Source organism: Schistocerca serialis, chromosome 7 (genome assembly GCF_023864345.2).
Source record: "Schistocerca serialis cubense isolate TAMUIC-IGC-003099 chromosome 7, iqSchSeri2.2, whole genome shotgun sequence".
Taxonomy (NCBI): domain Eukaryota; kingdom Metazoa; phylum Arthropoda; class Insecta; order Orthoptera; family Acrididae; genus Schistocerca; species Schistocerca serialis.
This window is the reverse complement of record NC_064644.1, coordinates 25,907,321-25,933,646: the sequence shown is the minus strand read 5'-3', so window position 1 is coordinate 25,933,646 and position 26,326 is coordinate 25,907,321.

Here is a 26,326-nt window from a genome sequence, read left to right as displayed (position 1 = left end):
TCAGGACTGGCGACAGTATTTAGAAGGCAGAATTATTTTATCTTTAGAAGAAAAATACCCAAAGTGAATTTATACTGTTTCCTGTTGTCTTGTGACAGCCAGAGCGACAGCACCAGCAGCAGCGAGTACTGTTTGTATAAAGCGTTTATTTTGCATTTTGTTTACGACCTTCCACTAAGGAAGGGATTCTATTTGTGTTTATCTGCTCTGCATAGTAACTAACAGTTCTTGATAAAACTTTACGTAGTTTTCGTGTTAGATTTCTTAGTGTTTTCTTGATCGTTTAGAACAGAAAGCGCCCTAAAACCGTCTTTTGTTTGTTTCGCGGCCGTTAGCCACTAGTCACTTGAATCAGCAGTTGTCTTGTGACAGCCAGAGCGACAGCACCAGCAGCAGCGAGTACTGTTTGTATAAAGCGTTTTTGTACTTATTTGCTGCGCTTAGCTTTTAAATAGTTTTTCTGGGAAAACCTAGCGTAGTTTTCGCGTCTCGTATTTCAGTGAGTGTTTCTTGATTATCAGAGTAGCTCATCAGAAGATTATCTTGGGAATTTGTCACCTTATAGAGTAGGGTAAACATAGTCATGTGTAGGGACTGTGGTTGTTGTGAGCGGACGCAAGGAGAATTGGCCACTCTTCGGGGGCAGGTGGAGGCTTTGTCTGTTAGGCTCATCGAGCTCGAGGCGCAGGCGTCGGCTCGTAGTGGCGTTGGGACAACTGTGGTGAGACCTATGCCTACTTCGGTGGCCTTGGAATCACATGGAACCCCTGATGTCGCTGCGTCTTCCGGCAGTGAGCATCTTACCGGTCAGCCATCACTCCAGGGTGAATGGCGGACAGTGGTGGGCTCGCGCGTGCCTGGCCGAAAGGCGAAGGTGGGATCTGGCCGCGTGGCAGCTGCCTTACCCCTTTCCAACAGGTACGGGCTGCTTCCTAGTGGTGATGACATCGTTTCCGAGCCACCACAGGGTGCCTCGCCTGTTGGGCCAGTGGCCGATTCTCCGGCAAGGTCCCGACAGTCACAGAGGGCGGGCCTATTAGTTATAGGGAGCTCCAACGTTAGGCGGGTTATGGAGCCCCTCAGGAAAATAGCGGGTAGGTCGGGGAAGAATGCCAGTGTGCACTCGGTGTGCTTGCCGGGGGGTCTCGTCCGTAATGTGGAGGAGGCCCTTCCGGCAGCTATTGAACGCACTGGGTGTGACCGGCTGCAGATAGTAGCACATGTCGGAACGAATGACGCCTGCCGCTTGGGTTCTGAGGCCATCCTTGGTTCCTTCCGGCGGCTGGCTGATTTGGTGAAGACAACCAGCATCGCACGTGGAGTGCAAGCTGAGCTTAATATCTGCAGCATAGTGCCCAGAGTCGATCGCGGTCCTCTGGTTTGGAGCCGTGTGGAGGGTCTAAACCAGAGGCTCAGACGACTCTGCGACTATAATGGTTGCAAATTCATCGACCTCCGTTATTGGGTGGAGAACTGTAGGGCCCCCCTAGACAGGTCAGGCGTACACTACACACCGGAAGCAGCTACTAGGGTAGCAGAGTACGTGTGGCGTGCACACGGGGGTTTTTTAGGTTAGAGGGACCCCCCCTTGGGCGAAACGATAAAATACCTGACGGCTTACCAGAGAGGACATTATCATCGTTTATAAAGAATGTCCGTCCTCGGAGACCAAAAACAGGAAAAGTTAACGTAATATTGGTAAACTGCAGGAGTATCCAGGGCAAGGTTCCTGAATTAGTATCTCTTATTGAAGGAAATAGTGCGCATATAGTATTAGGAACGGAAAGTTGGTTAAAACCGGAAGTGAACAGTAACGAAATCCTAGACACAGAATGGAATATATACCGCAAGGATAGGATAAACGCCAATGGTGGAGGAGTATTTATAGCAGTAAAGAATTCAATAATATCCAGTGAAGTTATTAGCGAATGCGAATGTGAAATAATCTGGGTTAAGTTAAGTATCAAAGGTGGGTCAGATATGATAGTCGGATGCTTCTATAGACCACCTGCATCAGCAACCGTAGTAGTTGAGCGCCTCAGAGAGAACCTGCAGAACGTCGTGAAGAAGTTTCGTGATCATACTATTGTAATAGGGGGAGACTTCAATCTACCAGGTATAGAATGGGATAGTCACACAATCAGAACTGGAGCCAGGGACAGAGACTCTTGTGACATTATCCTGACTGCCTTGTCCGAGAATTACTTCGAGCAGATAGTTAGAGAACCAACTCGTGAAGCTAACGTTTTAGACCTCATAGCAACAAATAGACCGGAACTTTTCGACTCCGTGAATGTAGAAGAGGGTATCAGTGATCATAAGTCAGTGGTTGCATCAATGACTACAAGTGTAATAAGAAATGCCAAGAAAGGAAGGAAAATATATTTGCTTAACAAGAGTGATAGGGCACAAATCGCAGAATATCTGAGTGACCACCATCAAACGTTCATTTCTGAGGAAGAGGATGTGGAACATAAATGGAAAAAATTCAGAAACATCGTCCAGTACGCCTTAGATAAGTTCGTACCGACTAAGGTCCAAAGCGAGGGGAAAGATCCACCGTGGTATAACAATCATGTACGAAAGGTACTACGGAAACAAAGAAAGCTTCATCATAGGTTTAAGAGTAGTCGAATCATAGCTGATAAGGAAAAGCTGAACGAAGCGAAAAAGAGCGTAAAGAGAGCAATGAGAGAAGCATTCAACGAATTCGAACATAAAACATTGGCAAACAATCTAAACAAGAACCCTAAAAAGTTTTGGTCATATGTAAAATCGGTAAGCGGATCTAAATCCCCTATTCAGTCACTCGTTGACCACGATGGCACCGAAACAGAGGACGACCGAAGAAAGGCAGAAATACTGAATTCAGTGTTCCGAAACTGTTTCACTGCGGAAAATCGTAACACGGTCCCTGACTTCAGCCGTCGCACGGACGCCAAAATGGAAAATATTGAAATAAACGATATCGGAATTGAAAAACAACTGCTATCACTTAGTAGCGGAAAAGCATCCGGACCAGACGAGATACCCTTAAGATTCTACAGTGATTATGCTAAAGAACTTGCCCCCTTTCTATCAGCAATTTATCGTAGATCGCTGGAAGAACGTAAAGTACCTAGCGACTGGAAGAAAGCGCAGGTCGTTCCCATTTTCAAGAAGGGCCATAAATCAGATGCGAATAATTATAGGCCTATTTCGCTTACGTCAATCTGTTGTAGAATAATGGAACATGTTTTGTGTTCTCGTATTATGACGTTCTTAGATAATACAAATCTCCTTCATCATAACCAACATGGATTCCGCAAACAGAGATCATGTGAAACTCAGCTCGCCCTATTTGCCCAAGAAATTCACAGTGCCGTAGACACTGGCGAGCAGATTGATGCCGTATTCCTGGACTTCAGGAAGGCATTTGATACGGTTCCGCACTTACGTTTAGTGAAAAAAATACGAGCTTACGGAATATCGGACCAGGTTTGTGATTGGATTCAGGATTTCCTAGAAGAAAGAACACAACATGTCATTCTTAACGGTTCAAAATCTGCAGATGTAGAGGTAATTTCGGGAGTACCGCAGGGAAGCGTGATAGGACCTTTATTGTTTACAATATACATAAATGACTTAGTTGACAACATCGGTAGCTCCGTGAGGCTATTTGCAGATGACACGGTTGTCTACAAGAAAGTAGCAACATCAGAAGACTCGTACGTACTCCAGGAGGACCTGCAGAGGATTAATGCATGGTGCGACAGCTGGCAGCTTTCCCTAAACGTAGATAAATGTAATATAATGCGCATACATAGGGGCAGAAATCCATTCCAGTACGATTATGCCATAGGTGGTAAATCATTGGAAGCGGTAACGACCGTAAAATACTTAGGAGTTACTATCCGGAGCGATCTGAAGTGGAATGATCACATAAAACAAATAGTGGGAAAAGCAGGCGCCAGGTTGAGATTCATAGGAAGAATTCTAAGAAAATGTGACTCATCGACGAAAGAAGTAGCTTACAAAACGCTTGTTCGTCCGATTCTTGAGTATTGCTCATCAGTATGGGACCCTTACCAGGTTGGATTAATAGAAGAGATAGACATGATCCAGCGAAAAGCAGCGCGATTCGTCATGGGGACATTTAGTCAGCGCGAGAGCGTTACGGAGATGCTGAACAAGCTCCAGTGGCGGACACTTCAAGAAAGGCGTTACGCAATACGGAGAGGTTTATTATCGAAATTACGAGAGAGCACATTCCGGGAAGAGATGGGCAACATATTACTACCGCCCACATATATCTCGCGTAATGATCACAACGAAAAGATCCGAGAAATTAGAGCAAATACGGAGACTTACAAGCAGTCGTTCTTTCCACGCACAATTCGTGAATGGAACAGGGAAGGGGGGATCAGATAGTGGTACAATAAGTACCCTCCGCCACACACCGTAAGGTGGCTCGCGGAGTATAGATGTAGATGTAGATGTAGATGTAAATACTGATAATGTTTTTAGCGAGACAATCAATTTATCCAAGTGACAATTAAGAGTGAAATGAAATGTCACATATTGTTTCGCCAGAATACAACGCATCTAAATTTCCACTAAATGCTCCGGAAAATTACCTTAGCTTTAGTGATAGCTAAACAGATTTACGAGTGGTTAACATTTATAAGAGAGTTCAGTTGAAGTAGAAAGAGTTAAAAAACGCGATATTTAAAAATAGAGTATAGCTGAAGGGTCGTTACAAACCGGCTTTGCGTTAATCACTGATGATTACACAGTGGTACGCTGCTGGCTGAAGAATTTAGAATCTGCTTACTCGATTAAATCATCTGCTACCACTGTTCTGCTTATGAGTTTAGCTGAACCACCTGATGAAGCTGTGTTTCCATTTCATTTATTCCATAGAAATATCTGATGTTAAGTTCCGCCACGAGGTTTAGTAATCTGCTGGTTGGCAACCGTGGCTAACTGGCTCTTGCGTGCACCACACTGATGCTGAAAAGAAGGTGCCAAATTAATTCTGTTATTCACTGTGGCACCCGTAGCTGACATTGCCAGTACACCTTCGTACTGCAGCGCTCAATGTGGAGGGTACCGTCTCGAAACCAAATGGTGGAAGTAAGTTTCGTTGCCTGTGTTTGATCGGTAAGTAGAGAGAAGATCGTAGCTTACAGATTCTGCTGATCAGACACTCCAGAAAAGCACTGGGCTAAATTTCAAAGCTCTACGCAGGGTCTCATGGAGTGACGTCATGTGATACTGTTGACGCATGCGCGGCGGTCACTATTATTCTCTAAGAGAGGAGTAGGCTTTGCGGCGGCACTGGTGTTCACCCTCTGTCTTCCATTCATCTATGAGAACACAAGAACGACTCTACGCTTTACAAGCTCATACGAATCATTCACACGCCACAGATAGACACTTGACACTTCACACACCAAGCAGGGAGAAGCAGTCTGCAAACCACCTTTCTCAATTCGGCAGTGGGAGATTCCCGCGTTTGCCCCCAAAGCTCTTCTCCTGAATGTTGGGCTTAAACTAAATTGTCTGTGGCAGCTGTGTTATTGTTATTCCACTCTCCACCTCTTTTCGTAGTATAACACTGCAACACCATTTACGTAGCTTATGTAATCAAATACCAAATTTGGTCTATTACGCACTATGCCCCAACAGAACAACTAGTCCTGTCACGGAAAAGCCACGTATATCATTGCCGTTAACTACTGCTATACCATAACCTTCAAGCTGGAGGAAGGTCGTGAAATAAAAACCATCTTCTTAAAGTAATTATGGTATAAAGCAACAGGGCAGTGTTATACTCTGAGAGGAATTTTGTTATGTTGACCGTGTTGTACCTAACGAAGGTGGCTTATCGGAAGTGAAAGTTAGAATTACGTAAATATTCAAATAGTAACAAATAATATTTTCGGTCGCAGGTTCGAATCCTGCCTCGGGGATGGATGTGTGTGATGTCCTTAGGTTAGTTAGGTTTAAGTAGTTCTAAGTTCTAGGGGACTGATGGCCTCAGAAGTTAAGTCCCATAGTGCTCAGAGCCTTTTTTTGAATAATATCTTACCTAGCTACACTGTTTAAAGAATAAAGGAAACGGTCACCAGCCTAATTAGGCAAGAGAAAGATTAACGTTCTTGTTTAAGAAAGTATGTATGAGTAACTTTAACGGACAAACACAACCTATATTTTGCCACACGCGAGTGCAATGAACTCTGACCCCTGCATGTGTTCACGGTTAAGATTGGAAGCTGACAGAGCAGGACAGACTATTTGCATAAATATAACAGATAACGGAACACACTGTTACTTTCAGGGCTTATTCCAACTGAATGGTCTTGATAACATTACTATTACTAGTAATATTCACTGCAGGATCATTAATTGGACATAGGTTAAGTTTTATTTCTCAAACACTTTCCTAATTGACATAGAATTATAAATGTTGTTCACTGCAAAATTATGAGATGGTAACAGGTTAATTCTCTCTCAGTTAAATACTTTACTATTTAAAATGAAAGTTAAATGGAATTCAATAACAGGTTCCTTCTCACTGTTTTTTGAATAAAGAAATTATTGTTTTCGTAAATAGTGGTAAAGGATGACCTGTGGATCTTATTACACTATTAATATGCACTTTCAATACCCAAAAGAAATAAGTGCTTAGCAAGTATGATTATATAACTTTCCACAACTGCAATTCACGACTTTTACTGCAGTGAGACACAATGTTCACAAATTTGCAAGAAACTGACTCACCTTTTAAAATTTGCTAGAGGCAGCACTATGATCATTAACTGAGCAAAACTTTATAAGTCTCAGTTTTAAGAACTTTTAATTTTTAAAAGAAACAGCAAATTGTCTTTATTACCACAGTCTTCTACTTTCAAGTAAATGATTAAATAGGTAACTTTGAGACTCCACAAAACTTTAAATTAGACTGTCTCCATCCCTGGGAGGCTTTCACAAGACTACATTTACTACCTCCCACAATTTCACTAAATCCACAGTAAATCTGATCACTCCCTTCTTACCAAAGATCAAACAACATTAATGTTCTGAAGCTTTCATTTTTTTCCACAAACTAGGACACTCGGTAATCATAGTTTAAATAGAGAGGAACCTGAGAGGTGTTGTGATAGGGAAAAAAATCAAGGTAGGTACATAAATTCAGTTATAAGTTACCTTATATTTGAGCACACTAAAACATCCAATAAGCTGATTCTTCACTGTACATTATTATCGTGTTCCGTTACAGTGATTGTTCAATGTGGTGGCAACTGCATGCTGGTAGATGGATTTGCAGGCAGAATTGCTGGACTCTGTCCCTTCTTGGTAGCGATGATGGATGCCAATTCCAGAATCGTTCCACCTATTTATCCATCCGAGGCATTGGATAGTGGCAGAAAAAGGCTCTCTCGGAACCAGCCCAATATACAACTTTTACATGGCAGTGCACAGTTTGGTAGCTCGTCCCCGACTGACTCTTGTTCCACCTTTTCTACCTAGGCCAACCACGACTTGCGCGCGCTACACAGTTCCATTCCCGAGGGGAACTACCAAGCCTTTTACACAAATAACTAAGAACCCTAAGTGAGGATCAGCAGTTTACGTAACAGCAACCAAACGCATTAAATAAAACAGAACATTTGCACATATTGACATTTCTACAAAAACTTATTCACACAGAAATTACAATTGTATGCAGTAAGTTTTGTTCCCTCCAAATGGGACAAAGAATTTAAATGACAGATATACTACATTGCATAGAATCAAACCACGACATCAATGTTTTAACAAAAAAAGGGGTATACAATTTTATGTTATCGATTCAAACACATTTACAGATACTCTATGATGTAACATTAAATGAAACAAAAGCAAAATAAATCAGTAGAGCACTAGAGTTATGGTATTACAGTAGTAATAATGTTTGTTAAGTAAATATTCACCATTTTCCGAGTCTTGACAAACATGATTGTGTACAGATGGCTACGACCGTCTGAGTAGACGCCGCTCTCCCATTTGCTTCAAAAATGCAGCACGAAGTCCTGTTACTTGCGCAAGGTGTATATAACAGAAATATCTCTTAGGTATGTGTCATAAGATGCTATTGTTGGTCGCGAATGACACTATAAAACAGAGGTTCAAAGGCTTGTGCGTCACGATAGCGATTGATTGTTAATGTCATTTGCAGCTTATTGGCAGCTTCCCGTGCTGACTACACTTCTGCCGCGAAGTACAGTACGTGCACGATGTAACTTTCGAATAACCCTTCGATGAATGCTCTGAGACTTAACAGCGTGCACATGCCGATGGTTCATCCACGATTCGAGACATAATGAGCAGAGTACACTGAGCCTGAAGATTAACCTTGTAGTGAAAAGAGTACTAGGAAGGAATTTTCCATGTCATGAGGCTAATGCAATTTTTCTTCTTTTAGTAAGTACACTCAAAGGAAAGAACAAAACGAAACACCGTGAAGGAATTGTCTGAATGGCATTGAAATAGGTAAATATGATGTACATGTACACACAAACAAACAACAACACTTACAGAACATTTGGATGACTTCTTCAACTTTTGTGGTCCTGTCCTCCTCAGTTGCGCGTAATACTACGGTATATTGATAAGTTTCACTTGCATTAATTGCATTAAAACAAGCGTTCAGTGCATAGTGCTGTGGAATGTGGAAAAAACAGCAAACTGGCGCTCATAGGAAGAAGAACAACACCAAAAATGCAACAGAAGTGTAATATGTAAGAAACTGTCTACGCAACCTGCCACTGATGATGCCTTGCAGAAAATAAAGGCGAAACGCGTATGGCACTAAAATTGTGTTTTATTCAGTTGCTGTCAGACGGTCCATAAGTGAAACTTATCAATATACCGTAGTATTCGGATGACTTTTTGAAGAGAAACAGCTTCACCAATTCAGCAAATCAATAACGCTCGGTCCACCTTCTAGCAACCCTACCACAACAAAGGTCAGCATTTTAATAACGATTGTGGTGTTGCTCACGCTGCTAAATACTGCATTTTGGGGCAACAACAGTCATATTATGTGGCAGGTGTCATTAGAGCACAGTTAATAAAGTCATTGCATTGTAATAATCAAACAAACTAGGCACTCATCTTTTTTTGCTTCCCACGCTGGTCTCGTCTTAAAATCATGGCTCAATCGTTCAAAATCTAGGCGGTTATGATTCCAAGCTCAGATGCAAAGAGGCCTAGGTTTTATTCTGCTTTATTCAAAAGTTATGTAGATGAACTTCACAAACCATCCTTGAAGATTATACTTTTGCAGGACAATGGTGATGTAAAAGTATAATCAGCACTCCGATATTAAGTTACGCTTCCTTTTAATTGCTTTTATTGCAATATCACGTAAACACAAAACATCACTTCACAATACAAAACATACTTGAAAACATCTCCCTCACAGTCACTGTTAAAGTTCACATATTATAAGCGGACTACGTTATGCGTCTTTCCAACATGACGTCCGACACTTGACCTTCTCAACGTCCGACTCTCTAACAACTTAAAAACTAACTGACAACCGCTTAGGCGCCCAAAAATCAGAGTTACAAGTACGTCAAAGATCATAGTGACAAAAGAAAGAATACATATAAGAATAATATCATTGCAATATAAACATATCGATATTTCACAAATGAAATCAAATCTGAATGTTGTCTCATAAATATGTTAACTACTACTACAGAAACACAGTAGAATATTACTGGTAACGAGAGGTTCAGGTGAGCTGCCGTAATGGTTGCGTAATTCAAGTACCATTACGAGGTGCATTCAAGTTCTAGGGCCTCCAATTTTTTTTCTAATTAACTACTCACCCGAAATCGATGAAACTGGCGTTACTTCTCGACGTAATCGCCCTGCAGACGTACACATTTTTCACAACGCTGACGCCATGATTCCATGGCAGCGGCGAAGGCTTCTTTAGGAGTCTGTTTTGACCACTGGAAAATCGCTGAGGCAATAGCAGCACAGCTGGTGAATGTGCGGCCACGGAGAGTGTCTTTCATTGTTGGAAACACCGAAAGTCACTAGGAGCCAGGTCAGGTGAGTAGGGAGCATGAGGAATCACTTCAAAGTTGTTATCACGAAGAAACTGTTGCGTAACGTTAGCTCGATGTGCGGGTGCGTTGTCTTGGTAAAACAGCACACGCGCAGCCCTTCCCGGACGTTTTTGTTGCAGTGCAGGAAGGAATTTGTTCTTCAAAACATATTCGTAGGATGCACCTGTTACCGTAGTGCCCATTGGAACGCAATGGGTAAGGATTACGCCCTCGCTGTCCCAGAACATGGACACCATCATTTTTTCAGCACTGGCGGTTACCCGAAATTTTTTGGTGGCGGTGACTCTGAGTGCTTCTATTGAGCTGACTGGCGCTTTGTTTCTGGATTGAAAAATGGCATCCACGTCTCATCCATTGTCACAACCGACGAAAAGAAATTCCCATTCATGCGGTCATTGCGCGTCAACATTGCTTGGAAACAGGCCACACGGGCAGCCATGTGGTCGTCCGTCAGCATTCGTGGCGCCCACCTGGATGACACTTTTCGCATTTTCAGGTCGTCATGCAGGATTGTGTGCACAGAACCCACAGTAATGCCAACTCTCGATGCGATCTGTTCAACAGTCATTCGGCGATCCCCCAAAACCTCTCCACTTTCTCGATCATGTCGTCAGACCGGCTTGTGCGAGCCTGAGGTTGTTTCGGTTTGTCACACGATGTTCTGCCTTCATTAAACTGTCGCACCCACGAACGCACTTTCGACACATCCATAACTCCATCACCACATGTCTCCTTCAACTGTCGATGAATTTCAATTGGTTCCACACCACGCAAATTCAGAAAACGAATGATTGCACGCTGTTCAATTAAGGAAAACGTCGCCATTTTAAGTATTTAAAACAGTTCTCATTCTCGCCGCTGGCGGTAAAATTCCATCTGCCGTACCGTGCTGCCATCTCTGGGACGTATTGACAATGAACGCGGCCTTATTTTAAAACAATGCGCATGTTTCTATCTCTTTCCAGTCCGGAGAAAAAAAATCGGAGGCCTTAGAACTTGAATGCACCTCGTACAACCTCTGGCCCTTATGCAAGTAGTTATTCGTCTTGGCACTGACTGATTGAGTTGTTGGAAGCCCTCCTGAGTGATACTTGGAAAATTCTGTCTAACTGGCGCATTAGATCGTCAAAATTCTTAACCGATTGGAGGATGCTGTCCATTATTCTCCAAACGTTCTCATCTGGGAAGAGATTCGGTGACTTTGTTGGCAAAAGCACAGTACAAGCAGTATTAACTCTCGCCGAGTGCAGGCGGGCATTACCTCGCTGAAATATAAGTCCAGAATGGCTTGCCATGAAAGGCAACAATATCAGGTGTAGAATATCGTCTACTTACCGCTCTGCAGTAAAGGTGCCCCAGACGACAAACAAAGTGATCCTGCTATGAAATGAAATGACGCCCGAGGTTGGCATACCTGGTTTATCAGGCGACAGTCACAGCACGGGGTTTGCGCGCGGTGTGAGGCGCTTTACCCCGTCAGAGGTTCGAGTCCTCCTTCGGTCATGGGTCTGTGTGTTGTCCTCAGCGTCGTATGTTAGTTTAAGTTGAATTAAATAGTGTGTAAGCCTAGGGACCGATGACCACAGCAGTTTGGTCACATAGGAACTTAACACAAATTTCCAAATTTTCAGACGACTGTCAGATTGGTATCGTGCTACTGTCCAGGGCATCTATAGACGCGTTTTCGGCCTGGAATCTCATTCACTGGGGTACAATTGTCTGCAGAGTGGCGTTCCGCTTCGAACGCAGCCAGGACGATTAGCGAAGACGAATCTGGAGACGCAGTGAAGCCGTGAGATGCCAATCCGTCACCAGCCGTCCGGCCTGGCAATCAGGAGTCGTGTTCTGGGGTGCCCTTTCATTTCAAAGGAGAACACCTTTGGTTGTCATCCGAGGCACTGTTATAGCGGTACGTCGACGATCTTCTATGCCCATTTTGTTGCCCTTAATGGCAAGCCATCCTGAGCTTACGTTGCTGTAAAATAATGCCCACCCGCACGCGACGGGAGTTTACACTGCTTATCTTTGTGCTTGCCAAACTCTAACTTAGACAAATCTGTCGCAAATTTAGAACATTTGGAGCGTTATGGCAGGGACCTCCGACCAGCTCGGGATTTTGATTACCAAACGCGGCAATTGGACAGAATTTGGCACGGTAACCCTCAGGAGGACGTTCAACAAATCAATCAACTAGAATGAAATTTTCACTCTAGAGCGGAGTGTGCACTGATATGAAACTTCTTGGCAGATTAAAATTGAATCTGCCAGGAAGTTTCATTTCAGCGCACACTCCGCTCTAGAGTGAAAAACTTCATTCTAGAAACAACCCCCGGCCTGTGGCTAAGCCATGTCTCCGGAATATCCTTTCTTCCAGGAGTGCTAGTTCTGCAAGTTTCGCGGGAGAGCTTCTGTGAAGTTTGGAAGGTAGGAGACGAGGTACTGGCGGAATTGAAGCTATGAGGACGGGGCGTGAGTCATGCTTGGGTAGCTCAGTTCGTAGAGTACTTTCCCGCGAAAGGCAAAGGTCGCGAGTTCGAGTCTCGGTCCGGCACGCAGTTTTAATCCGCCAGGAAGTTTCAACTCTATCAACCATTGCCATGCCGAGTAAGTGCTTTCATAGGGGCTACAGGTAGAGCATCGTGCTACTGAATTGCTCTTTCTGTTGCATAATTCAACTAACTTTCCTTATATTGATATCATTTGTTTATCTACGTCTACTGATTTTCGTTCGATTAGGAAAATTCCTTCGTGGTGGAAGGATTTTTTTAATTCTTCCTTTATGTGTGTATCCAGAACAAGTCAATGTACGAATGTGTGGACTTAAGCAATGTATAACGGACAATGCGCCGAGTTTTGTTACTCAGGAAAGTTATAATTGTCGTTTTCCGCTGCCCGACTATGACATCTACTACATGTACGAGCGACCAAAAGCATTATTAACACCTAATTAATAGTGTAATAGCCCACCTATGGAACGTAATAAAACAGTGAGTTCCCGGAGATAAAGGAGTTAGTACCGAATTGTGAAATTTAAGTAGAGGTAGGTGGCACTTGTATGTTCATTTATGCAACTTATTTGTTACTTGTGGTAACATCGACTTCTTTGTCGTTGCTTAGAAGCATGCTTACATTTTCGCTATAAGCATGCCATCTGGTCTTGGTACCAAATACACTGATGTGCGCCGGCCGGAGTGGCCGTGCGGTTCTAGGCGCTACAGTCTGGAGCCGAGCGACCGCTCCAGTCGCAGGTTCGAATCCTGCCTCGGTCATGGATGTGTGTATTGTCCTTAGGTTAGTTAGGTTTAATTAGTTCTAAGTTCTAGGCGACTGATGACCTCAGAAGTTAAGTCGCATAGTGCTCAGAGCCATTTCAACCATATTTGAACACTGATGTGCTAAACATAAGGACAAAAGTAAGTTTTTCATGATGTACCACTGCCAAGTAACATATGCCGATGAACTTCGCACTTTACACAGGAAAAGCTGCTACAGTACAGTACAATACACTACAGATAGTAAGTGAAAGAAATAAACAATGAACGAACACCAATGCCACATTTATTCGAAGATAATAATTACATTGAAACCGGTATGATTGCGATTTATGACCGACTGACCGTATCCAGTCAGATATTCAGAATCGTATACAATGCATCGGAATGGAATGTGCTTATACAAATCTATCTTTCGAGTCCGAATGCCGTTATCGACGTCAAAATACTAATTACTGAGCGAATTATCTGTTTGTTCTGTATTACCTTGCCCCTGGGAACCAGCACTTGTTGAATTCGGTAGCGGTGAGCTTCAAGCGCACGCATATCACGACCTGCTTTGGTGATCGTAACTTTAGAAATTTCTCCGTTAGATCGTGCAAAATTACCTGTTCCATTTGTAACGTTCATTACTCGTAAACATTATTGATCTTCTACTGCCTTTCGATAGATCGGCTTCGAGAGTGAATCGTACTCAAGCTCAAATATATCTGAATCCTGTTAAAATACCTCTAGTGTTATCTATATCAGTTATCTTGGGATGTTCTCGAACGAATCGACACGTACACCACCGAACATCTGTCTCTATATTTAGCAAAGCACACTGTACTCACAGTTTCGTGGACAGTATGCGTGTGGCTGCACTGCATGGAAGCACTCACTGAGGCGACTAAAACGGGCGACTTGATGCGTGTGTCTGGATAGACGAGGAGGAATGAACAGCAGCAATGCGCAGGATGCCCACGTGGCAAACGCCATACGCTGTTGAGACATCGGGAAATCGACCTGTTTACAGCTCCAGCTGTTCGTGACATGAGACTGGTCACCATGTTATTGTCAGCACCGTGTGATTCCAAAGTTCCCGTACAAGACTGCTCGCACTCTTCGGAAAGTATGTTTTCATATCTTCCGCGCACAACCTGACAAGAATCAGGAATTTTGTGTGTCCCAAGATTAATCTGCGGGAGAATAACATGTAATAACGGGTGTCCGGGAAGTAAGGCCGAATTTGAATTTTGCGTCATTTTGCCACATGACGGTCGGCAGCCGTAGTTTTTTCATGTTTGTTATCTGTGCGATACTTCCCATTAGTAGCCTGATAGCTTTTGTGTGGTGAACATTGTTGTTTCACGTTTATTTTCGCCAAAGAGCAGATGACAACTTAGCATCATATCCAAGTGATAAAAAGTGATTACAAAAACAATAGTAGTCCCACGGCAACCGCTCGCGAATTGCGTGTGACACTCGGACGTAATGCTACTCCAACCGGACCATCAGTTCGGAAGTTTGAGACCACAGGTTCTGTTTCAAACGTTAAGAAAACAGGACAATCGCGCTCTGTTCGAACACAGGAAAACATTGCTGTCGTGACCGACAATGTGACCGTTGTTGTTGTTGTTGTTGTTGTGGTCTTCAGTCCTGAGACTGGTTTGATGCAGCTCTCCATGCTACTCTATCCTGTGAAAGCTTCTTCATCTCCCACTACCTACTGCAACCTGCATCCTTCTGAATCTGCTTAGTGTACTCATCTCTTGGTCTCCCTCTACGATTTTTACCCTCCACGCTGCCCTCCAATGCTAAATTTATGATTCCTTGATGCCTCAAAACATGTCCTACCAACGATCGCCGGCCGCGGTGGTCTCGCGGTTCTAGGCGCGCAGTCCGGAACCGTGCGACTGCTACAGTCGTAGGTTCGAATTCTGCCTCGGGCGTGGATGTGTGTGATGTCCTTAGGTTAGTTAGGTTTAAGTAGTTCTAAGTTCTAGGGGACTGATAACCACAGCAGTTGAGTCCCATAGTGCTCAGAGCCATTTTTTACCAACCGATCCTTTCTTCTAGTCAAGTTGTGCCACAAACTTATCTTCTCCCCAATCCTATTCAATACCTCCTCATTAGCTACGTGATCTACCCACTTTATCTTCAGCATTCTTCTGCAGCACCACATTTCGAAAGCTTCTATTCTCTTCTTGTCCATGTTTCACTTCCATACATGGCTACACTCCATACAAATACTTTCAGAAACGACTTCCTGACACTTAAATCTATACTCGATGTTAACAAATTTCTCTTCTTCAGAAACGATTTCCTTACCATTGCCAGTCTACATTTTGTATCCTCTCTACTTCGACCATCATCAGTTATTTTACTCCCTAAATAGCAAAACTCCTTTACTACTTTACGTGTCTTATTTCCTAATCTAATTCCCTCAGCATCACCCGATTTAATTTGAGTACATTCCATTATCCTTTTTTTCGCTTTTGTTGATGTTCATCTGATATCCTCCTTTCAAGACACTGTTCATTCCGTTCAACTGCTCTTCCAAGTCCTTTGCTGTCTCTGACAGAATTACAATGTCATCGGCGAACCTCAAAGTTTTTACTTCTTCTCCATGAATTTTAATACCTACTCCGAATTTTTCTTTTGTTTCCTTTACTGCTTGCTCAATATACAGATTGAATAACATCGGAGAGAGGATACAGCCCTGTCTCACTCCTTTCCCAACCACTGCTTCCCTTTCATGCCCCCCGACTCTTATAACTGCCATCTGGTTTCTGTAAAAATTGTAAATAGCCCTTAGCTCCCTGTATTTTACCCCTGCCACCTTCAGAATTTGAAAGAGAGTATTCCAGTTAACATTGTCAAAAGCTTTCTCTAAGTCTACAAATGCTAGAAACGTAGGTTTGCCTTTTCTTAATCTTTCTTCTAAGATAAGTCGTAAGGTTAGTATTGCCTCACGTGTTCCAACATTTCTACGGAATCCAAACTGATCTTCCCCGAGGTCCGCTTCTACCAGTTTTTCCATTCGTCAGTAAAGAATTCGCGTTAGTATTTTGCAGCTGTGACTTATTAAACTGATAGTTCGGTAATTTTCACATCTGTCAACACCTGCTTTCTTTGGGATTGGAATTATTATATTCTTCTTGAAGTCTTTGGGTATTTCACCTGTCTCATACATCTTGCTCACCAGATGGTAGAGTTTTGTCAAGACTGGCTCTCCCAAGGCTGTCAGTAGTTCTAATGGAATGTTGTCTACTCCGGGGGCCTTGTTTCGACTCAGGTCTTTCAGTGCTCTGTCAAACTCTTCACGCAGTATCTTATCTCCCATTTCGTCTTCATCTACCGTAAGACCCACAAAATCGGTTAGCCGACGAGCTCAGCAATTGAATTTATCACCAAGTTCATTGCATGAAATCCTTTCAGAAGATCTGAATAATGCATGCCTACAAGATTCAACGTACACAGGAGTTGAAGCCTGCAGATTACGGAAAGAGACATCGATTTCCTCAGAGTGTCTTGGCTCGACAAGTGGAGAAAGAAAAATTCACAAAAACAATAATTTTCCCAGATGAGGGGCATTTCTACCTCAGAGGGTGCGTCAATAAGCAGAACTGCTCAATTTTCGACAGCGAAAATCCGCGAGTGACTGTGGAAGATGAGATGCATCCACAGTGCACGATTGTATGTTGCGGGTACTGGGCAGGGTTAGTGATCGGCCATACATTTTTGAAAATGATGAGGGAGTTGCCGTCACTGCGACCGTTACCGAAACATGCTGTCCTATTGGTTGTTCCATTTTATTGATGAAAGTGACGATTTTTGGTTTCATCAAGACGGTGTGACATGTCACACATCCCGTGAAACGATTGCTCTGCTGAATGGAAAGTTTGCTCAGTAATTATCTTCTTGCGTAGTACCGGGCATGGCATGAAGTTTATGTTATCTTACACCTTTTGACTTTTTCGTGGGGATTTGTGGAATTCGTAGTGCACGTGAACAAACCACAAACAACCACGAACTGAACGACAAAATTAAAAGGCCTATTAACGCATTCCCACCAGATGTTTGTGAACGTGTCATCGACAACTTCAGTGGAAGCATTGCTCTCTGCCGCGCGGTCATGTGTGGTCGTGTGGAGGATATAATTTTTCGTACTTAATTGGGAGAAGTTACTTAATTAAAGAAACATTACATTTCCAATAAATTTTATATGTTCTACAGCATCTTAATATTCGTCTCTACTTCCCAGACCCAAACTATTTTCTAATTGCACAGAATCTTGTTAAGTAGCTAACTCGCGCAGTTATCATAATTATGCAGTGTCTCATGAAGTAATGAAGTTTTCCTCTTCGTTCTGTGAACAATAAAATCAAGAGACAAGCGGGGGAATATAACGGTTCTTGATTTGGACGGTATGCAGTCCTCATTATACTTCTAATATACAGGGTGTTACAAAAAGGTACGGCCAAACTTTCAAGAAACATTCATCACACACAAATAAAGAAAATATGTTATGTGGACATGTGCCCGGAAACGCTTAATTTCCATGTTAGAGCTAATTTTAGCTTCGTCAGTATGTACTGTACTTCCTCGATTCACCGCCAGTTAGCCCTATTGAAGGAACGTAATGTTGACTTCGGTGCTTGTGTTGACATGCGACTCATTGCTCTACAGTACTAGCATCAAGCACATCATTACGTAGCATCAACAGGTTAGTGTTCATCACGAACGTGGTTCTGCAGTCAGTGCAATGTTTAAAAATGCGGAATTGGGAGATGCCCATTTGATGTATGGATTAGCACAGGGCAATAGCCGTGGCGCGGTACGTTTTTATCGAGACAGATTTCCAGAACGAAGGTGTCCCGACAGGAAGACGTTCGAAGCAATTGTTCGGCGTCTTAGGGAGCACGGAACATTCCAGCCTGTGACTCGCGACTGGGGAAGACCTAGAACGACGAGGACACCTGCAATGGACGAGGCAATTCTTCGTGCAGTTGACGATAACCCCAATGTCAGCCACAGAGAGGTTCCTGCTGTGCAAGGTAACGTTGAAAACGTCACTGTATGGAAAGTGCTACGGGAGAACCAGTTGTTTCCGTACCATTTACAGCGTGTGCAGGCACTATCAGCAGCTTATTGGTCTCCACGGGTACACTTCTGCGAATGGTTCATCCAATAATGTGTCAATACTCATTTCAGTGCAAATGTTCTCTTTACGAATGAGGTTTCATTCCAACGTGATCAAATTTTAAATTTTTACAATCAAAATGTGTGGGCTGACGAGAATCCGCACGCAATTGTGCAATCACGTCATCAACACAGATTTTCTGTGAACGTGTGGGCAGGCATTGTTAGTGATGTCTTGATTGGGCGCCATGTTCTTCCACCTACGCTCAATGGAGCACGTTATCATGATTTCATGCGGGATAATCTACCTGTGCTGCTAGGACATGTGCCTTTACAAGTACGACACAATATGTGGTTCACGCACGATGGAGCTCCTGCACATTTCAGTCGAAGTGTTCGTACGCTTCTCAACAACAGATTTGGTGACCGATGGATTGGTAGAGGCGGACCAATTCCATGGCCTCCACGCTCTCCTGACCTCAACCCTCTTGACTTTCATTTATGGAGGCATTTGAAAGCTCTCGTCTACGCAAGCCCGGTACCAAATGTAGAGACTCTTCGTGCTCGTATTGTGGACGTGTGGGATACAATACGCCATTCTCCACGGCTGCATCAGGTATCCATGCGACGGAGGGTGGGTGCATGTATCCTCGCTAACGGAGGACATTTTGAACATTTCCTGTAGCAAAGTGTTTGAAGTCACGCTGGTACGTTCTGTTGCTGTGCGTTTCCATTCCATGATTAATGTGATTTGAAGAGAAGTAATAAAATGAGCTCTAACATGGAAAGTAAGCGTTTCTGGACACATGTTCACATAACATATTTTCTTTCTTTGTGTGTGAGGAATGTTTTCTGAAAGTTTGGCCGTACCTTTTTGTAACACCCTGTATAGCGATGGTTCGGTATAACTGAACCTTGGGATTAAGTGGGACATTAAAACTACAAACAATTCAAGAGACAAAATATTTTTTTTATCTTAAATGTGTTTCCTTGAGTTAGCTGTAGTATGTGACAGCATATGGCGGCTGAATGTAAATTCGAGGATGTATATACACTGAAGTGCCAAAGAAACTTGTACAGGCATGCGTTTTCAAATAGAGAGACGCATAAACAGGCTGAATACGGTGCTGCAGTCAGCAACGCCTATGTAGGACAACGAGTGTCTGGCGCAGTTGTTAGATCGGTTTCTGCGTTGCAATGCCACGATATCAAGATTTTAGACAGTTTGAACGTGGTGTTATAGTCGGCGCGCCAGCTACGGAACACAGCATCTCCGAAGTTGCGATGAGGTGGGGATTTTCCCGTACGAGTATTTCGCGAGTGTGCCGTGAATATCAGACATCGGGTAAAACATCAACTCTCTGACGTCGCTGCGGCCGGAAAATGATGCTGCAAGAACGAGACCAACGACGACTGAAGAGAACCGTTCAACGTGACAGGCGTGCAACCCTTCCGCAGATTGCTGCAGATTTCAATGCTGGGCCATCAACAAGAATCAACTTGCGAACCATTCAGCGAAACATCATCGACATGGGCTTTCGTTGCCGAAGGCCCACTCGTACACCCTTGATGAGTGCACGAGACAAAGATTTACGCCTCGCCTGGGCCCGCCAACATAGACATTGGACTGGAGATGACTGAAAACATGTTGCTTTGTCGGACGAGTCTCGTTTCAAATTCTATCGATCGGATGGACGTGTACGGGTGTGAAGATAACCTCAAGAATCCATGGACCCTGTATGTCAGCACGGGACTGTCCAAGCTGTTGGAGGCTCTGTAATGGTGTGCGGTATGTGCAGGTAGAGTGATATGGGACGCCTGATACGTCTGAATACCTCTGACAGGTCACACGTATGTAAACATCCTGTCTAATCACCTGCATTCATGTCCATTGTGCATTCCAACGGACTGGGCAATTCCATCAGGACGGTGCGGCACCGCACACGTCCAGGATTGCTACAGAGTGCTTCCTGGAACACTCTTCTGAGTGTAAACACTTCTGCTGTCCACAAAACTCCCCAGACATGAACATTATTGAGCGTATGTGGGATGCCTTGCAACGTGCTTTTCGGAAGAGATCTCCACCCCCTCGTACTCTAACAGGTTTATTGACAGCCTTGCAGGATACATAGCACCAGTTCGCTCCAGCACTACAACAGACATTAGCCGAGTCATGCCACGTCGTGTTTTGGCGCTTCCGCGTACTCGCAGGGGTCCTACACGATATAAGGCAGGTGTACCAGTCTCTTTGGCTCTTCAGTTGATGCATATATAAAGTGTAAACCACTGGTAAGAGTAATTGTTTTCTCATCTAACAAATTCCCCTAAAGTTTTAATTACTTGTAGTACACAAATTTGTTTGTTTGAGTTAAATTATTGTTTCTTGCGCTATGATACTGTACGAAATTGAAGTTGTGGATGGAGCCGTTTCCCCGGAATTTTGACGATTGTTGGTAAAGTGATGGTGGGGTTAACTGGACCAGTAAAGCTTTGAGTTAAGTGGACTTGTTCATTAACCTCAGAAAGCTGATGATGAATTTACATAATGAGGAATTTCACAGGAACGCGTGCCAGTACTCCAAAAACTTCAATATAAAACATCTGCAGACGTTGTGGGAATAGCATTTCTTTTGATATTTACGGTCTCCGAGTTCTCAAAAGGCTTTAGTGTCTTTGGTACTGAACCTTTCAATTCAGACGTATTTCCCAACCAATACGTTTTTTCATCTTTTTTTACGTACAGAGCTCTTCCAATTTAGTAGCCACTACCGCGGAATGCGTCAATTTTTAAGTAAATACCTGCAACAGAGACTTTCTTTTTATTTCAATACTGTCGCGCTGTATTTTCAGTAAGGGAATGCTGAAGATCACAACGGGCACAAGGGACTTTGACAGCGGAATTTCCGCGGATTTTTCCATCTCAGTACCGCCATCAGTCTGCAATTCATCATTGTATTTGTTTCTTGCATGTCCGACATAATTTGTACCATAGTTTTTTCAGTTGTCCTCCACTTTTCCGATACCTGCTGCCGTCCACACCGCCTCTTTAGCCTTCACAGCTGCATTCCAATGTTACAGAAGCTGCGTTTTGGCAGTGTCACTGATGGAATCCTTGTGGATTAATTTAGTTATACGATCTGTGATTGGAAAGTTTTAAGAATGGGATTGTAATTGTTCAGTGGTGGTACTTACACGCTTCTGTGATGCATCTCCTTCAAAATAGTCCTCTTCTGACTGAACGCAACTACTCCAACGGTGTTTCCATTTTTGGAAACACTACTGGAAATCTTTTTCCTGAAGTATGTTAAGGACGCCCTCTGCATTGGCCAGGACCTCTTCAGTAGAGTCAAATCGCTCCTCCTTTCAGTGAAAATTTCACTTTAGGAAACAAGTATAAGTCCGCAGGGCCAAATCACAGGAATATGGCGGTTGTGGAAGCACAGGAAGTTTTAATTTGGTCAAAAATTCAACGATGGAGAAGGCACGGTGAGCCGGAGCATTGCCATGTTGTAGCACCCAACTCCTATCTCTGCACAATGCAGGCCTTTTCTTCCGCACCTTTTCGCGTAAACGCTCAAGGACACATTTGTAGTATTCCTGGTTAATTGTCTGTCCTCCAGGGGTAAATTCATGATGCACAATACCGGCAGGATCGAAAAAAATCACGAACATTATCTTCACCTTCGACCGACTTTGCTGTGATTTTTTCGGCCGTGGTGAACCTGAAGCCTTCCACTGCGAAGACCACTTAGGCTTCAGGATCATATCCATATACCCACTATTTGGCAACTGAAATTACCCTATTTAACAAATCTGGGTCATTTCCAGCCCGATTTATCAGTTCTTGGCACACTTCAAATCTCTTTTTTCTCTATAGCCACTTGTCAACACTTCTGGAATGAATTTTGCGGACACTCGACGCATGTTCATATCTTCAGTTATAATTGTCTGAACTGCACTGAAACTTAAATTAAGTTCATCAGCAATCTCCCTAATTGTAAGTCTATGATGAGAGCGCACTACGTCGCGAACTTTCACAACATTTTCATTTGTTTTTGATGTGGAAGGACGGCCGGACTGTGGTTCAACAACAAATGATATGCGGAGATTTTTAAATCTGTTGAACGAGATAAAAACATTTGACAGGCTCATACAGTTATCTCCACAAGCTGTTTTTAATAGTTCGTAAGTCTCAGAAGCTGATTTCTCGGTTTTAAAACATAATTTCACACAAACTCTTTGCTCCGTTCTTACCTTCATTTTCACGCAGGCAGAATCCGCCAACAAGCCCTAACAGACCCGCACTCAAGCAGCTGTCACAACTAACTGAATAAAAGAAACACACTTTCCTGTCGGAGGGAGTTCAATGACAAGGCAACGACTCAATCTCAACCCTCCATGTACCTACCGGCCAAACTCGTAAGCAGAAGCGGATCCATTCTTCAAACTTTCCAATCGCACCTCGTACTATACCGATCTACATTTCGTCCCCTTGCTCTAAGGAGATAATTTCTATGGATTCCTCATCCACACTAACTGCATTTCCAGGACGTGATATTCAAATAGTGCACTATTGGGCATTAAAATTGCTACACCACGAAGATGACGTGCTACAGACGCGAAAGTTAACCGACAGGAAGTAGATGCGGTGATATGCCAGTGATTAGCTTTTCAGAGCATTCACACAAGGTTGGCGCCGGTGGCGACACCTACAATGTGCTGACACGAGGAAAGTTTCCAACCGATTTCTCATATACAAACAGCAGTTGACTGGCGGTGCCTGGTGAAACGTTGTTGCGATGCCTCGTGTAAGGAGGAGGAATGCGTACCATCACGTTTCCGACTCTGATAAAGGTCGGGTTTTAGCCTATCGCGATTGCGGTTTATCGTATCGCGACATTGCTGCTCGCGTTGGTCGAGATCCAATGACTGTTAGCAGAATATGTAATCGGTGGGTTCAAGACGGTAATACGGAACGCCGTGCTCGATCCCAACTGCCTCGTATCACTAGCAGTCAAGATGACAGGCATCTTATCCGCGTGGCTGTAACGGATCGTGCAGCCACGTCTCGATCCCTGAGTCAACAGATGGGGACGTTTGCAAGACAACAACCATCTGCACGAACAATTCGACGACGTTTGCAGCAGCGTGGACTGTCAGCTCGGAGACCATGGCTGCGGTTACCATTGACGATGCATCACAGACAGGAGCGCCTGCGACGATGTACTCAACGACGAACCTGGGTGCACGAATGGCAAAACGTCATTTTTTCGGGTGGATCCAGGTTCTGTTTACAGCATCATGATGGTCGCATCCGTGTTTGGCGACACTGCGGTGAACGCACATTGGAAGCGTGTATTCGCCATCGTCATGCTGGCGTATCACCCGGCTTGATGGTATGGATTGCCATTGGTTACACGTCCCGATCAGCTGTTGTTCCCATTTACGGCACTTTGAACAGTGGACTTTGCATTTCAGATGTGTTACGACCCGTGGCTCTACCCTTCATTCGACCCCTGCGAAACCCTACATTTCAGCAGGATAATGCACGACCACATGTTGCAGGTCGTGTACGGACGTTTCTGGATACTGAAAATGTTCGACTGCTGCCCTGGCCAGCACATTCTCCAGATCTCTTACCAATTGAAATCGTCTGGTCAATGGTGGCCGAGCAACTGGCTTGTCACAACACGCCAGTCACTACTCTTGATGAACTGTGGCATCGTGTTGAAGCTGCATGGGCATCTGTACCTGTACACGCCATTCAAGCTCTGGTGCAAATTTTCACTCACCGCTTCAGTCTATATAAATAAAATCATATCTGTTTGACACCAGTAAAGTCTCATAAATTGTGTCATTTCATTTGAACATATTATTTATTGGTCATATCCGAAGATTAAGGGGGTTAGGCTTTTCAAGATGATTTCAATAACGAAAGTGAAGGTCCTCACCTCGAGAACGGCAGATTAAGTCCTGTTGGCTGATTGGCTGTTACCTGGAGCACAAGGAACACTCATCAGGAAAATATGCTCTCCGGCGCAGCTAAATCTTTCGCACCGTTCGGCGTCCAAACACGGACAATAACTACCAAGGCAGGATTAACCAACCGCCTTCACGACTTCACTTCTGTCAGAACCGGTCCCCTACTTTCTATTTCAGAGTTGAAATTTCTGTCCAGAAGAGAGTTTCAACTGCTAGGAAGCTTCGAAAGGACCAACCCATTACCTGAGAAAAAGCTGTAACCCTATTTCATTATTCTGCCGGCGGTGTCTGGTACATTTGTGCTCCAGACATTTATCACTATATTCATGTCTTCAGCAGACATCACTGTTTTTTCAACAACCCTCCAACATTGTGTGTCCACTCTGAATCGAATCGGAATCGAAAGGTTTGCCGGAAGATTAATACTACACTGCATGTAGAGCTTAAGGACGAAAGTAACCGTCGCATTGTGTGTCATTGTCAAGTGACATAGTTCAGATAGCCGCAACATATAAATATTCTTCTATTGGTTGTACGCGTAAGTTCAAACCGTTTTATGAGTTTGTAATACCGAAAATGCAGGTAAAATACCTTCTGCATCTTATAAATTTTTTCCATACAATATCCGTTGAAAACTTGTACCGTAGTTGTGATTCTCAATCTGTAAGCTTTATCACAGAAACTATATTTAATACGTATTCGATGTAATAGCTTATTTATTTCTGACTGCATTTCTGACTGAGCTGCATCAAACCAGTCTCAGGACTGAAGACCACAACATCAACAATAATTAACTGTAATTATAATGAAAACATTGTAAATTGCTGAGTAATAGCCAAGGGAACTTTATTTAAATGTATCGATAGCAACGACGAAATGGCAGTAGCTGTGCAGTTGTTTATCTTTGCGTGTGGATAATCTCTGTCGCGTTGCCCCCAGAGAGGAGGCAGAGCAGCCTGGGCCATGAAAGAGTGCGTTAAGTGTTTGCTGGGCGCTCCAGCAGAAGCGGTGTGCAGCTATGTTCGCGCCAGTGGAGACGCGCCTGCTTTGTTAACCCGTCAGTATTGAGAGCACGGTAGGAGTGGACAGGTGAAGGAAGCTGCAGTTGTATCTCTTGCCTGTCCCATAATAATCCGTGACTCTGGAGACTATTCGAGATTCTCAACCAGCAGCAGCAACAGCGGCAGTTCAGCATTGTGGCCGGCTGCATTCTTCGTCGTCTGCACAGTTACAACATTGTAATACTGTTAAGTAAAAAATTATAAACTGAAGTAGCCATTACCCAGCGACATTTCTTTAGCAAAGTATGACTAACCTGAATAATAACCTGCAACAGGTAAAACTTGTAGGGCACGTGTGTTGTCACCGTCCTCAGAACGTATCAGCAAACTGGGCTCCTTTTCCTTTCCATGCAATCACCGAGGGTCGTAAGAATACGAAAATTGATGAACTATTTACTGCCAGTTTTGTGTGTTGGCTAATGACCAGTTTCAGTTTAAATTTCTGGCTCTGTTACGTTCATTCTTGTATTGCATAACAGAGGTTTAAGTAATTTGCTATTTTATTTAATAACTTCCTTCACTTAAATTAATGTAAACTTTCACTGGCCAAATTAATAAATGAAGATACAGCACAGATTAACAGTACACATTTCATTTAATCTGTATTTAGCTTAACGAATAACTTCATAACTCCTGTTGGTGTATATATATATATATATATATATATATATATATATATATATATATATATATATATTGTTATTTAAAAGTAAAATCAGTTCTTCATTTGCTTAAAGTAAATCCAATTCAGTCTTTCAATAATCCAAAGTAAATTGCT